Source organism: Lissotriton vulgaris, chromosome 1_1 (genome assembly GCF_964263255.1).
Source record: "Lissotriton vulgaris chromosome 1_1, aLisVul1.2, whole genome shotgun sequence".
Taxonomy (NCBI): Eukaryota; Metazoa; Chordata; class Amphibia; order Caudata; family Salamandridae; genus Lissotriton; species Lissotriton vulgaris.
This window is the reverse complement of record NC_141685.1, coordinates 229,050,202-229,064,507: the sequence shown is the minus strand read 5'-3', so window position 1 is coordinate 229,064,507 and position 14,306 is coordinate 229,050,202. Positions and strand designations below refer to the sequence as shown.

General features: G+C 41.5%; 1 long non-coding RNA gene across 1 annotated transcript in view; it reads right to left on the bottom strand.

The window, feature by feature from the left end:
- LOC147741957 (uncharacterized) overlaps positions 1-669 on the bottom strand; it is a 111,042-nt gene extending 110,373 nt beyond the window's left edge. Inside the window, exon 1 of the long non-coding RNA XR_015299443.1 lies at positions 620-669. This is a non-coding gene — a long non-coding RNA (uncharacterized LOC147741957). The remainder of the gene's footprint in view (positions 1-619) is intronic.
- Positions 670-14,306: the final 13,637 nt, after the last annotated feature.

Here is a 14,306-nt window from a genome sequence, read left to right as displayed (position 1 = left end):
CTTCCTGCATTAGCGCTTTGCTGCAGTTTGTGCACCGGCAGAAAGAACAAGAATGTGCTGCATCTTGTAGATAGGGTGCATTCCTGCCCTTTTCTTTTGACTTAGGGTGCAGCTAGAAGGCTTGCGGTGCTGCCCTTTGCCAAAATATTGTAAATATGCTCCTTCATCTGTATCCACATCTGACAACAATGGATTGGAAAAGAGGAATGGAGGCAAAATGTCCTTCTCGACATGAGTTCCTCATTTCAGGCATTGAGGGATGCAAGGAATGTGAAATTCTTATGCTGCCCTTCACTGTTAGGGGTGGGCCATTATAATTGCTTTAACAGGAATTATATTAGGTAATTACAATGGGTTGCCGCTGATAGTGCTCCTCAAAAGAACTATCCCAGCAGGGGAGTTCACTGTCTGGAGTCGGCACAATGTATGTAACTAAGTGCAGTTAGTATTAAGTTTGATACATGGCCAGGGCCCTCACAGTACTTCAAAAAGCTTTTTGGGGGGTTCCTACCCATGGAGCAGCGCATCAGCCACAATTATACTCGGGTATGAAAAACAGGCTAAATGACTGTTCCTAGTCACACTGTCTTGCTGCCAAAGCCCCCCTGTTAGCGCTCACCTCTGGGTGTCTTGTGGTTGTCGTCTACTGTTCTGGGCTCTCCTCGATGCAGTCACTGTGCCAGGGGCCCTGGCTTATATAAGCCTTTAACTGATGATGAAGGCCAGTGACAAATAAACAAGACGCACATTTACAATAACACACATGCTGGCATCTAGGTCTACCCAGCTGATCAGGTGGGGACGCTAGAAAGACGCTTTAAGGCATCATCATTCCTCTTCTATTTGTACTTCTCTATCATGTGCTTGAACACGTGTTCTTCTATTGCTTCTGTGATGTGCATAACTGCCTCAGTGAAACGGCCATGAGTTTTAACAGCTATCAACCCCATAGGTTCATGCCAGTATGCTTTCTGGAAAGTAGAACAAAAACATCCAAACTCTTTTTTCTTCCATTGCTATTCATAGGAAAGATTCTACAGCAATTGGCCTAATTTAATGCTTACAAAGCGCAAAGTCTCTATTTGTGAAGTTTTTCCAGCTAAATTACAACCTAATACAAAACCTTTACTTTACCAGACACCTAAATTGAAACCCTCACATAAGCTTAACCTAATTATTTTACATCCTTTGGATTTTCTCTATTTTGTTATGTGTAAGGGTTGTTTGAATATAATGTCTATGCTCCGTATTAGGTGTTTTGAAATATACCCCATAGAAAAGACTTTGCAAAATATTTTAATCCTACTTTGCAGGCTTTGCTTGAAGTGTAACAGCCCTAGAGATGCCACATACAGCACTGACAAAACACTCCAGTAAGATCCTGGAGGGAGCGTTCCAACATTACAGCTCAGCTATGACTATTGTATTGCAAACTTGTCCAATAAAGTGTGCTAAATCAACCAGGCAGTCCCTTTGTGGTTCATTCCCTAACGCACTGGCACATTCACAAACTCACTCACTTACTCACTAACTCACCCACTCCCTCCCTCACTCCCCCATTCCCATACTCACTCCCAAGCTCACTCACTCATTCACTGATTCACCAACATATACACTCCATAGTATACTAAACTGCAACCCTCATATCGGACAACAAATCTGACCCTTTACATCTGGTTGTATAATGGAACGCCCTGCATGCCTTTACAACACAGTCACTACCCCGATTGAAACATTACTGCATGCTACTTTACCACACAAGTCTTTACAATTACTTTCGTTATGGAGCGCTGGACTTTGGAATAGTATCAATTGCTGGAATAGTATCAATTGCTAGTCCAACTCCACTCACACAACAGTAGGGAAGGTGTTGGACTTAAAATTCGAACACTAGTACGACAAAGCATGCCCACAGCAAGTAGTTGTAACAATTTGTGTTGTAAAATAACGCATGGCAACATTTTAGACGGGCTAGTGACTGTATTGTAAAGGCATGTTGTTGTGACTGCGGTGTAAAAGAGGTTTCCCATACCTATAACAAGAATAAGATAAAGTAGAACATGATCAAATTAAATTATGTTTTCCCATGGTCCATTTCATCTCCATTATGGAGACAGAAGAATTTTTTAAAGTCTTCAGGACAAGGTTTTCTCCTCGCAAGTAGCCCTCAATAGGCAAGGATGCACACGTCCTTATTTAGCCTTCATGGAACCTAGGGCTTGACAGATAGAAGGAAATTATATCCAACGAGTAGCTGTTGCTCTGGCCATATCCTGTGAAAAAAAGACCTTCCGGCCAGAACACAGAATTTGCTTTCTTTGTTTAGCCATAGAGAGGGCGCTCATCAGGTCAGAGTACTGAAGAAAAAGAACTGTAATGTCTCTTAGTCAGTCCATTGAAGATGATGTTGAAGGTTTAGGGCTAATACGCAGTGCTCTTTGAAGATTGGGATCTGCATCCTTCAGTCCAACAATTTTTGAAACGTGAACCTTGAGGAAGGAAATCATGTCGGAACCCTGTGCGCCCTGATGAATTTGGTTGATGAGTAGATCTTCAATATGTTGATCAAGAAGAGAAATTTCCTTGGACATCATCTCAACCTTATCAGTCATGTCTTTGATGTCACTAATTCGTTGTTCTACCTCAGACCTTAGAATCTTGACTATTTCCTTTCAATCTGCTGAAGTGTAGAGTCTGTTTCCATCACAAAGGCTTTAAACGCTTTATTTCCTCTATTAAGTCTTCTAGTATTAAAGGTAAGAAACGTGTCTTCATCGGAGAGATAGGATCCTTTTTTGCATCTTATTATTGTTACTGTTAAAGTCTTTGGGGTGCAGTGGCATGGTCATAAGTAATGACACATGTTTTAATAAAGAGGAATCAGCAGAGTCCGTACTTGAAGACATGAGGAGAGAGTGATTATGGCCTAAAGGAATTTGGCAGCCTCTAATATGATGCCCAAATAAGTAAGGGGACTCTCGACGAACCAATAGCCAAGACTGTAAATATATGACAATAAATAATCAACAGCAGTCAGTTTTGAAAACCACCAATCTTACAGAAGCCTGTCAATACCTCTCAGTCAGTGTATCATATGGATTAGGAGTGCCTTATTTTGCCTGAGCAGGGACCCAAAACAACTCCTCTATCTGCAAATGCATTGCAAGGTATCCCAATAAATTACTCCCTCTCTGGGAATACATGAAGCACATTGGTTTTTTCCAATGTGCTTCATGTATTCATTTGTTTTTTTCCAAATAGGAGGTAAAGAGTGGTGTACATCCTGGTTTTGAGCACCATCGTCATACTAAATTGGTCAATTGTAATAGGTGCATTTCATAATTGCCTCAACCCCTGTTCGGTTTTGTCTTTCATCATTGGGCCCATGTTTGTACTGGATGAACGGAGCAGGTACGGTTTGTTGCTGGTAGATTATGGTTGCAGGTGGCCTGAGGTGAAATTTGTGAGGTCTGCGACCACTGATGAAGTAGTGAGTTTCTTCCATTCGTTGCTTTTGAGAGAAGGCGCCCCTATCGAGTTCATCACTGATAATGGAGGGCAGTTCGCATCCAAGGAGTTTCAAGAGTTTTTGTGTCATTGGGGCATCTAACACTTCCTTATATCACCCCTGCAGCAATGGTTTAGTGGAACGCTGCAACAGGGTCATAAACTCGCCCGAGTAACAAGAAACGGCCCGTGGCTACCATGCCCTTTCTTGTTACTAGGGCGGATTACATATAAATTCAGATCTATTCCGTATAGCGGGTTAACTATGATCGTACAATTTTATTTGACTGCTATTCTTTCCACAATTGAGAACAAGTTGAATATCACTACCAGATCGCCCTTTCCTGATTACCTGACTGAACATTACTACTTGATAAGGTTCATACATATCAGTGGAATCTATTCAAATCCTCTATATTTCATCTTGAGCCCTGAAGAAGTCTCGACAGAGACGAACCGCCTTGGCTAAAAATTTCAGATGATTTGGATTTTAAAAGACGCTGTGGAAGTCTATCAATAAAGAACATTTTTCTACTAAAAGCCGACTTGGAACCTGCTCTCTTAATTTTTTCCTTTTGGACATTTGTTGCTGTGTTAATTATCAAATATTATAATTCTGATGGGTGCTAATTCCAATGTGCTTCATGGGCCCAATGATATCTAAAGCTAATTTGACCAAAGGTTTGTCAGGAAGGGGAATGGCTTCGATTGGACTGGGAAAAGTGATTTGGGTCTTATCGCTAGTGGTGCATGAAATACAGTCTCTTACAAAATGCTCATCAGAATGATCCATTCCAGGCCACCAGAATACTTCTCTAAGTATTCTCTTCATCGCTCTCATACCTATGTGGCCTTCATGACCAAGCAACAAAACCTTGTTCTGCAAAGAAACAGGCACCACCAACAAATCTATTCTCTGCAAAGTACCGGACTGAAAATACAACTCAGGAAACATATGTTCAAATGAACTCACTTCCTCGTACTTGGGCATCCAACCCTTACCTAACATGCCAATCACCTCTTGCATTAAAGCATCCTGCTGAACGGCGAACTTCCATTCTTCTTCTGAGATGCAGTTAAAACTAGAATCCATTAACTAAGCCACAATACAAAATTCCTCCTCCCCTTGCTCACTTGAATGTTTATTTACAAGAGACAGTCTGGACAAACAGTCCGCGAAAATGTTCTCAACACCGGGAATGTACTCTGAATGAAAGTGAAATTCCATCAACCTGCAATGCCACTTGGCAATACGAGGAGTGGTATTACTAGTGCCTTTAGTTGTGAACAAATTAACCAGTGGCTTGAGGTCCATGCGAATGGTAAACTCAGAACCCTATAAGTATTGTCTAAAGTAGTTCATGAACACCTCAACAAGCTAAAGCTCCACACTCCAAGACTGAGTAAATAGGCTCAGCACCTCTGAATGTACATAAGGCAAAAGCCACTACCCCCTCTTTCCCTTCTTTTTTTTTGTAGAAGAACAACACCTAAACCGTACTGGCTGGCATCTGAGACCAAAATGGATTGGTCACATGTGTCAAAAATGCTTAAAAGGGATAGCATTACTCAAATCTAATTTTATGGACTGAAATTCCTTCTCTAGATCAGATGACCATGACCATAAAAAATGTTGGTTTTTCTTCATGAGTAATCTCATGTTATGTGTTTTACCACTGCAGTTAGGGATAAACCTGACATAACATTCTAGCATGCCAAAAAATTATCGAAGTTGGTCTTTGTTCTGTGGGGTGGGAAAACCTTTTATGACAGCTGTTGGACATGGTCCTTTTTGCAGGGTCATCCCTGAACTTTTTCCATTCTCCTGTATTATGTCTGACCTGTTTTTGTTGGTTTTATGAGTCTGGGCACTTTACCACTGCTGATCATCGCTAAAGTGCATATGCTCTCCCTATTGTAAATTGATGTATGGATTAGTGATTCCATGATTGGCTTGTTTGGTTTATTTGTCAGACCCTAGGACAGTGCACTGAGTTTGCCCAGGGCTTATAAATCCAAATGCTGCTGGTGGGCTTGCAGAACTGGTTGTGCCGCCCATAGAAGAAGCCTTGTAAACATGTATTTAAGGCCTGCCATTGCCATATTGATTGGGCAAGTGCACCCACTTGCCAATCCCTAAACCTTCCCTTTTCTTCATGCCAAACACCCCTATGTTAGGCCCAAGGGCAGGGTGCATTGTAAGTATAAGGTAGGACATGCCCTGTGTGTGGGGCACGTCCTAAAATTTAATTACTGCCATTTTCGTTTTTCACTATTGCAAGGCTACCTGTTCTCCATAGGCCAGAATGGGCTGTTAGATTATTACATTTTATAATCCTAACTGACTCAGGGAACGTGGTAGAAATTCTGGTTTAGTGTGCCTGATAAAATACATCTTTTAGTGAAGTTGGTTTTAACATTCTGTCTTTGATAATACCACTTTTAGAATGCAGGTATGTTCTTGTCTAAACCTTCCAAGCCTGCCTCTGATAGGTTGAGTATTCCTTGTCTGGAGTTTGAGTGGCAGGGCTGGGGGATTCCAGGAGACATGGTGAGTCCGCCCAGTGGTGAATCAAGAGAACTGCATCTAGATGGGAGGGATTAGTTGTACCTGGGACCTGAATAGGAGAGTGTCTGCCCCCCACAGTGCTGGCTCCACCCCTTGTGGTATGTCTGATGTCACAGCCCTGCACTGTGAAAGAAGAGAAGGAATCATGTCAACAAAGTCCTCCAAGGCTGTGCTTTCCCTCCACAATGCTGGCTCCACCTCCTGTGGGGCAACTGAGGCTTCTGCCCTGCACTGTGAAAGGAAAGAAGGAGTCATGTAAACATAGTGCTCCAGAACTGGTTTGGACTGGGCAAAGGTCCCTCTGCCCTCAGAAGTAAAGGATTTTGGGGTATAAAAATTGGGATCCTGATCCCAAGAAATTAGATCACTTTTGGACTACCAGAAGAAACCTTTGCTGAGGAGAGGAACCTGTAGAAACTGAGGAGAGACTATCCCTAAGCTGAAGTGCTGCTTGGGGGATTGGCCTGCAGTGGCTACCTGACTGCCAAAGAAAGGAGAAAGAACTTTGTGTGCTTTATTTTCAACTTCTGAAGGATCTCCAGGGGCTTAGAAAAGAGCTTGGCTCCGCTGAAGTCTCAAGGACAACAGACTTCAACCCCCAGCTCCCTAGAGTTATTTGGAAGTGCCTTCTGCTGTTTTTGGGCCTTCTGAGGGACTGCGTTTTGCAAAGAGCTGGAAGCACAACTCAACGAGGAAGAAGCGTATCGCCGTCGCTGCCGTCGCATCTTGAATGTTGGCGCTGTAGTGGTCATATTGCACCACATCGAGAGAAGCGTCTCGAAACAAAGAGGAAGTGTGTCGCTGCTGCTGCCGTCGCATCTTGAATGTCTGCAATGTAGCTGTCCTATTGCACCGCATTGAGAAAAGCGCCTTGCAACCTCAGAGAAGCGCGCCGCCGTCGGAGCTGCTGCCATAGCATCTTGGATGTCACTGCTGTAGTTGTTGCATTGTGCGGAAGCCTCTCGCAATGTCGGAGAAGAGTGCTGCAGCCGAGGCTGTTGCCGTTGCATCGCTGAACAAGGGTGTCGCCGATGCAGTAAACACATCGGATTGAGACTTCTCGCATCCTCAGAGAAGCGTGCCGCATCTGAAAGATCATCACATCTTTACTTCTTTGCACTGGAACTTTGCCGCATTTCCATTGCTGCAACATTACTTGTAGGGGAAGCACAATGCATCCTAAGGTACATTGACGCAGTGTTGCATCTTAAGAACTGAACTGATCTAAGATAAAACTACCATTTTTAAGTATAGTATTGTGGATTTTGTTTGTCGTTTATGGTCTTGTTTTAAGTCTATATAAAGAATACTTATTTCTGATATAAACCTTGTGTGGTGTCCATTTGTAGTGTTGTCACTAGGTTACTGTGTGTGGTCACAAATGCTTTACACACTGCCTCTGAGATAAGCCTGTCTGCTCATGCCAAGCTAAAAAAGGGGGTGAGCAGGGGTATTTTGGGAGTATACCTATTTACCCTGACTAGAGGCAAGGGTCCCTATTTGTCACAAGTACCTACCTGCCAACTAGAGACCCCCAAATCTAACAGCAGTGACCAAATCTTCCTTAGGTTCAACTACTTTGGCAGATAACTTGTAACCCAAGTAGTTTACCTATTTAACAGCAAATTTACATTTTTCTGCTTTTAAAGTTGTACCTTGGTCAGTTAAAATCGATAACACTATAGCTAAAGCCTTGTTGTGAGATTCCATGTGTTTACCATACACCAATATGTCATCCTGAAATCATTTGACATTTGGTACATTGGAAAACAGGGACTCTATTACTCTTTAAAATACAGCGAAGCTGACGCCAGACCAAAAGGCATCCTTTTGAATCTGTAGGCACCAGATGGAGTGACAAAGGATGTGAGATGGCGACACTCTTTCTTGAGTGTGATTTGGTGGTACACAGATGACATATCTAAAGTAATAAATAATTTTGCATCCTTAAGGGTACTCAACATTTCTGTGATGTTGGGCAGGGGATGTGCGTCCACCCATATCTTGTCATTTAGGTCTCTCAAATCTATACACATTCTCAGGGCCCCATTGGGTTTTCTGGCTAAAACTAGGGGAGAAAGCCATTCTGAGCTTTCTATGGGCTCAATGATGTTCTGATTACATAGAGTTTCGAGTTCTTGAAATAATTCTTTCCTCATAGCTAAGGGTACCATTCTGGGCTTGTGCACTAAAGGTTGAACACCCTACTTTAGAATGATCTGATGGGAAAAACCTTTTATTTTATCAAGATCTTCACTGCAAACGCATGAAAAAGATGCTTTCCAATCATGTGCATCTACACTGAAAACAGGTTTAAAGTCATCTTTAAAGAGAACCTGTTCTGGACTATTGGGATCCAAAATGATACCTAAATGTTCTTTTTCCAACCATCCAAGAAGTGAAGATCCATCTTCTGCAACATAGACAGTAGCCGGAGTTGAGCGCTCCTTGAATTTTAAGGAGAAATCAAAATTCTCCCAAGACTTGAACATGTTTGCCCGCATATGCACAGTTTTTACTAGGGATTTCTTCTAAGGAATATTGTTTAACTTACTCCACTCCTCAGAACCAATTAAAGTGAAAAAGGAACCAGAGTTGGCCATCATGGAAATATAATTACCATTTACTCCAACTTGACAGTAGGGTCGCTTTATGCTGGCAGGTTGAAGTTTAAGTGCTTGTGGAACATTGACAGGAAAAGTGGAATTAGGGAGGGCACACAAAACATTTTGGCACTCTTTGATAATAGATTCGTCAGCATTAGATAAAATCATAATTACATTACCATCCTCACTATCTGAATCAGATTCTAACTTGGACTTGGTTCCAATAGAAAATACTTTTTCAGTTGGAGATTTGATGTTGGTATTAGCAGGTCTAGATTTGCAAACCTTGGAAAAAAAGGCCTTTCTATTCACATTTAGTGCAATATTTATCAAAGGCAGGACAAAAAGGAGCATTTCCTTATTAATCATTAACATGTATTTTGTTATAACCGGTATGGTTTGGAATTTGCAATGAAAGCAGGATGGTGAGACACTCATGTCACATATGGTAACCAATCAGAGTGTGAGTTTTTCTGAATATGAAACATTTTTTTGTAGTCTGCCAAGAATTAGAGTATAAATAATGACCTCTTTGGAGGCGTGGTTGGCTCCTAGGCTCTTAGGTTTTAGGGGGGCATGTGAGCTCTTGAGAGGGAGCAGATTAGACCAGACATCATATGGGTTAGGTACGAGAAACGTCAAGGGAGGCGATTGCTGCAACCTGGGAGGAGATTGCATCTGAGGAGATGTGGGGGGTTTCTTGCTCATATTTTTCCAGAGAAGTCCTTGCACGTCATATTTTTGGAAAGGCAGATCACATTTCTCTGTGGACTTGTAAAGGGCAGGCTCTCTTACTCCTAAATCACAGACACGGGCAGAGAGAGCAACAGATAAAAAGTTTTTTTTTAGATTTAGATGCTAAAACTCTAAATTTATGCTTTGACTAATTAATTAGTTTTGAAAAGATGTATTTGTCTTATGCATTTTTTTCTCTTTATGGGAGATTATTGCAAATTATTAAAGAGCCTTGCATAATTCTATCTTGAATTATTTTTCCTGAAATCTTTAAAGTACTCTGATTGACATTTGATGCCTTATTCCCTTCCTTTATGGAATGCTTTGTTTGCAACCTATAATATGTTCTATATTAATTCTATTTTTCCTGTTTTCAGAATTTTGTAACCTGATTGATATTTGACTAATGAATAAAGAGTCAGAGAACATTAATTTTTGACTACAAAATAAAAGCCTTTAAAATACTCAACAACTCAATGGCTTAAAAAATAGATGCATTTTAAATTGTTCATGTTTATGTAAAGTCTCCTGCAGGTAATACATGGTGTCAATGGCCCAACACCTTTTCAGCAGTAAAATAGAAGTAGATGAGGTTTTGCATTGAGAAAGTACCATGAAATTACCTCTGTATCAGTACCAATGCCATGGAGGTGATGATTTTCCACTGGTAAGTAGAGTCAATTAGCTATTGAGTAGACAAGTTTCTGACCTTAATCTATTGCAGCTGTTATATACTACTGTTTCCATTTCTGAACCAATACATGTCTAATTTTATTACCTGTAACTGAAGCTGGTGATTTTACTTACTTCAGTCACACATATTTGGTTGTGAAAATTGGAGACAATCTTGTTACATTTGTACTGCCGTGGGCAGGGTAGCAGGTAGATATCAATGTGGGACATGACAGTGTACAATTGGCAGTGCACTGAGTCCACTATGTTGACTGTAAACAAGGGATTTGAGTTATGTGGGAGTATTGACCTGTCCAGTGCAACTGGTAGACTAATCACACAACAGTGTCACACTGCTTGGGGATAGTGTCGAACATATTTTCCACTTGCTCCTGTGTCCAGGGTTTGGTGCCTGCACTGGCAGGAAATATGCAGCATTAGTCCAAGACAGGCTCATTATTCACGAGATGACAGTGTTGTAGGCTGGCATGGGAGATGTATTTTGTGCATGAGGCTGTACCTTACTGCACAGTCTGGAGCCTTGGAGGACAGATAGAGTGGTTTGTGTGTTGCAAACTGATGTGCATATACTATGAGATGTGTGTATATAATGAGTAAAGTAATGTAGAATGGTAGACATGAGCTTGCAAGGTTAAAATATGACTATATTTCTGAGTTTCACAGTTCTGGGATTACATCACATGATCATGGGATTTACATGTGGACTAAAGGAAGGTAATCCCTTACGTCAACACAGTGTTTTGACACAGCATTACACATAGTTAGGTTTTCCTGTTTTCAGTTTCTATTTTTGGTAAATTCTGGTGTTTTTTTTCAGTGTTTACAATATTTTAAAAAACAGTTGTTATCAGTGGTTACACATTTTTGCGCCACTAAAAACAACAGAAACAGTGTTATTCCGGTGTTTATGGAACGTTTTGTTTTTATTCTTGCTTGCTTTCTGTTCTGAAAGAGCATGGTATATAGACAGTGTACTTATAGTGTACATGAGGTCCAAATAGATTTTTGCAAATGAATCTTATTGTAGTACACAAAACAATACTTCTTCAGTGAGACTTTGGGTCATGTGTGCTCGATCTTTCCTTCCCATGTAATCTTCTGTGAAAAGGCCCTCTCAGCATTCATAGCCCCTGGGGCTGAGAACCATCAGCTAAGGAACACAGTTGGGATGACTCTTTCTTTGATGCCACACAAAGCACCAAATGATAAATATTTGTGTTTTAGTTCCTGTGCATAAGAAAACAGTGCACCAGAATGGACTAAAAAGTCAATAGCATCCCTCATTAACTCTGAAGATGGTAAAGATGCTTCAGCATACCTTCTAACAAGTGGCAAGGATCTCCTACAGGGAATCATTTCGATGGGTATCAATTTTGACAGGTCATCACACAACTTTTTTATATATGTAGCTGAATCAATGCAAATACAAACAATATCACTCTATTCTTTGTTGAACTTGGAAAGAACATTTTTTGCAGAGTATTACAAGTGACACTGAGTTCAATGCTATCCAAAAGTCTGGTGTTATGTTTTCACCACTATCCCAGATGCTAGGTGATATATGTACTTGCCACTATACCTTGCATTGAATGTTTAAAGCCTGAGGTGTAGGCAATTCACCTACTATCAATACTGATCCACTAGAAACTATGGTCTGATGTATTAAGTGTTTTTACCCATTCTCTGTGGGTAAATGTGATGACACATATTAGGAAAGATTTTTATGAAACCAGCCATTTTAACTATCAGTGAAAGAATCAAATGCAGCCAAAATATCAAATATGAGTTTGATATTTTTCGATTCTCTACAGTTTATAAAATAATTAAACTAAACCTAAAACATAAAGCTAAACCCTCCATCTCTAGGCCAAAGTCCACGAAACTGAAAAAAGTAAATGGAAGAAGAAACAATATTTTATTGGAATCCCTAAAGAACAAAACTCAAGCAGAATAATGTTAGCCAGTCTTCCTTACTGCTAGCTTGTATAACATAGTTACATTGTATTGACACCTTCAGGAAGAAAAAAACTACTCTTTCACTTTCTTTTTCCTTTCTTTGAATGGCATTTAGTTTGTGGTTGTGCAGGTGTGTTTTTTAGTGTTTATAAGTTTTCACCGGTGAGGGCTATTTATCTTTCAGTGGGGTGTTATCAGTTATTATAGGTTTAAACCTAAAACCCCACAGGCTACACATAGTGTTGCATTAGTGAGGCTCTTTCAAAAAATTGAATGCACACAAGGGGACTCATGTAGCATTTTCTGCCACAGTGCAGCACCGGATGTCATGAGGCTGTGCTGACCTGCATCCAAAGCGAAGGGCTGGATTGTGCCATATTCCTAACATACAGCGTGTCCATGGGTTATATGCATACACACCATCACATATTAGTAACTAGTCCTAACACCCTCTCCCCTTGCACCATGGTTAAAGGGACACAATTATGCACCAAAAGCAAACAGTCTATTTAATTTCCTCTTTCTATGTGCCGAGCGGCTTGTGGAGGGAATACCGCGGGTGGTTAGGTATGGGGAGGGGCTGAGTGGGGGGGTAGTGAACTTCGGTTCATGGCCGACCGGTGCAATGTAAGTAAATAAATAAATACAATGAATTTAATTGTGTGCACTGAAACAGAAAATGCGTTTCAGCGAGTGCAATTAAATATTTTTATTTATTATTTACTTACATTACTCCGGTCTGCCTTGAGTCAGAGTTTACTACCCTGCCTGTCTTTCACCCTGCCCCACCCCACTGCCCCACGGCACTTCCTCCACGAGCCTCTACTGTCTATGTTCCCTTGCGGAATGCAGAACACATTGTAATTGGACATGACAAACAGACATGTAATAAGGCATCCTTATTTCACCTTCTCTTGGGAGGCCCACTATTAGCAAACAGTCCCAGGTTCCCTGAACCTTGGATATGTGGACATGCATGAGATCTTCATTGGTGTTGGCTCATGGAACACATCCTTAATGTAGGGTATATCAGTGCTGCATTTTGCTCTGGCTTGCCTCACTGCATATCTATTAGGCCATGCAAGGGCATGCAGACAGACTTCATATTGCCTCAATGATATGATTTGGAGACCTGCTTTACGAGAGCATCATGACCAGTGATGCTCCAGAAGCTCAGTTCACTTGTACATGTGACCCAATATGGCAAAGGATTGTGTTGCGCATATGCCAGATAGTTTGGAACAAGTATGTAGGCCCACACCAACTACGTATGCACTCTCTCATTGAGCTCAAGACTAATATGGCAATGCATTCCAACATATTTGACTGTCATGTTGTCTGTCATGTGCTTGAGAAGAATTTACCAAAACGTACGCCATTCTCATACGTCCCATTCTGGAAGAGCTCCTTGATAGCGGAATAACGGTAGGTGAAGAAATCAAGAGCACTGCCTGGGTACTTTGCAAGGACATTCATGAAGACGCCCAGATGGTCCACCATTGCCTGCATGTTCATGGAATGCGTGTTCTTCCTATTGGGGTACGGGTGTGATGTAGCCGCTGGCACAAGTTGCAGATGGGTGCAGTGCATTGCCCCCAAAAAATGTGGAATCATGCAATGGCATAGCAGTCTTGCTTGTTTTCTTCTTGGTTCTTCATTGGTTTGGGGAACAAGCAGTACCGGTGTATGAGGCTTATGATGGCAACCAGGACAGAGGGGAGGGATTTAGAGAAGGATGGCTGGGATACTCCTGCCACTCTGACTGTGACAGGTTGAAACGTTCCAGATACCAGCATGTGTAGGACAGCAAGTAGCTTGGCCTTCAGAGTGATGTTGGTTAACCACTGTGATTTTGGCTGTAGCCTTGGTGCAGTCTTGTGCAGGAGGTAGACAATGGACACCCTTCTGAGCCTCTAAAGGGCAATGACCTCCTCTTCCCTTTTACTGTGCTGCCTCTGTGGTGATGATGGTTGTGGCGGTCATCTTGGTGCTCCGAGCTGCAATAGGAGTATGCCCATGGTGCAGTTGAGCTTGCCAGAGTGATTTGGGTATGTTCTGCTTTTATACCAGTGGACATACATCATTTTTATTCCTAGTTTTCTATAGCAGTAACATTCTGCCGCTATTGGTACTCTGCGCGTCTTTTTTCAAGGTAGCATCTGTGTTTTTTTGTAAGGGGGAAGCCTTCCTTCCATACTATTATCACTAACTGCCACAACTGGGTCTGGCACTGTGAAAAA